The 1823-nt window shown below is 46.1% G+C and overlaps 1 non-coding gene across 1 annotated transcript; it reads left to right on the top strand.

The window, feature by feature from the left end:
- Positions 1 to 1265: 1265 nt before the first annotated feature.
- On the top strand, positions 1266 to 1338 carry trnav-uac. The gene has a single exon. It is a non-coding gene; the product is annotated as a tRNA-Val (tRNA).
- Positions 1339 to 1823: the final 485 nt, after the last annotated feature.

Consider the following 1823-nt stretch of genomic DNA (forward strand, 5'->3'; position numbering starts at 1 on the left):
TGTAGACGGGCACATCCCAGCAGTTGGGCGAGTCGGAGAGGGATCATGGAACCCTTTTCACGTGGCTTTGCATCTGTTGTTATTTAGGAGCACAATTGGAAGTGCAAGAAAATGGGGAGCATGTCTGCATGGTAGTGTGGCCGAGCGGTCTAAGGCGCTGGATTAAGACTCCTGTCTCGACAGGGGCGTTGGTTTGAATCCCACCGCTGTCATTTCTGTTGATCAACTCCAACGACGCATCGAGTTAAAATGCTGTTTCAATCCCCGCTGCATTGATGTTTAAAAGAGAAAAAAAATTGTTTGCTTCGCGGGGAATTAATTGTGGTGTGGGAAAGGGCGGAATTTTCCAAAGTGTCTGTGCTGTCATGATCGTGCTCGCCTCCCCCGCGGAAAATCGTAAGCAGCTCTACTGTTGCTTTATGTTCCAGGCAATTTGAGTTTTTACAGGAACCGAATGGAGACTGTTATTTCTTCGCTGTTATGAAACAAAGTCCTGCGGTCATTCGACTCGTCGTTATTTGATTTTCTGGCCAATGGGAAAATCATTCTAATCGAGACTGTGATTGGTGAAATTCACTTTTTAAGGCCCATTCTTATTGTGTTCTTTCTTTCTCTCTTTTCAGCATTGTCTGGGAAGTGGTGGTGCACTCAGGGTCCAGCATGTTTGAAAGAGTAGTTTGGAATTGTCCTGTTGCTGGTTGTGTGATTAATTTATGGCTCATGCCCTCGGACTGTCTCACATTTAGCATTCATGCTCGCTGTGTCTGAAAATGCATTTGGTTTGCCAGTTTTGTTTGTGTTCCGTGTTAAATGCTTTCTGTTTTGTGATTCGCTCAATGCTTTACGAATTAACAGGGTTTCTGAGGTAACTTCCAGCTGCAAAAATCCTCAACTGAGAATCTGGGAAAATTTCACATAGTATGGTCAGTCGGAGCAAAAGTAAGGAAGTCGTTCGTTTCTGCAGTGTTTCACAATACGACCTTTCCCGTGAGCAGTCGAACAGACAAAATGCTTGTGCCACAGACTGCGACGGCAAGCTCCGCTAAAAGGTAATCCTTTAAAGCCGGTGTAAGCAACACAACGTTATTGGGGTACACCGCGTGGAAACAGATACTTCGGTGTATCTCGTCCATGCTCACGACATAGCCAAAATTAAACAAGTCCCATGAAACAACGAGCTATTGGAAACAGAAAGGTGAACGGTAGAATGGCTTCAACTTTCAGTGCTGGGTGCCACTGAGCTTCAGCAGGGTCCGCTGAGGCTGGTTTCTGTAGTGTAGTGGTCATCGCGTTCGCCTTACGCGCGAAAGGTCCCCAGTTCGAAACTGGGCAGAAACCGCTTTGTTCTTCAACTGCAGCCTTTTACATGGACAAGAACGGAGCTTTCTTGCTTGTTTTCCCATCTGCAAACTGCCTTCGAATTTGTTTGAACAAATCTGCTCTCGTAGTGAAAGGTAATGCAATTCCGTTTAATTACTGTGCAAAGCATTGTAAAGTTTTCCTCCAACCTGGTTCTGATCATATGCCGTTCTGTTTGAGAGTGTAGTTACCGCCTTCTGATCCTTCCACGAAAAGCAGTACCGCATTTGCATTCCTTGCGCAGGCGGCCCGGTTCAAAGACAGGGAAGAAGCTGATGCGCTGGTGTCACATCGCACCACGGTTCCTGAACTTGTCTGTCTGTCAAATGTACCACAAGGTCGTCTCAGAAAGACCTCATTTGGAAGCTGTCAATCGTTATTCGACGTGCGAGAATTGGCACCAGATGTCCTGAATCATGTTTTGGAGCAATTCGCACGTTCGTGGCTCATTCAATCAGCAACAG

The sequence above is a fragment of the Chiloscyllium plagiosum genome, unplaced genomic scaffold (assembly GCF_004010195.1).
Source record: "Chiloscyllium plagiosum isolate BGI_BamShark_2017 unplaced genomic scaffold, ASM401019v2 scaf_65112, whole genome shotgun sequence".
Classification (NCBI taxonomy): Eukaryota; Metazoa; Chordata; class Chondrichthyes; order Orectolobiformes; family Hemiscylliidae; genus Chiloscyllium; species Chiloscyllium plagiosum.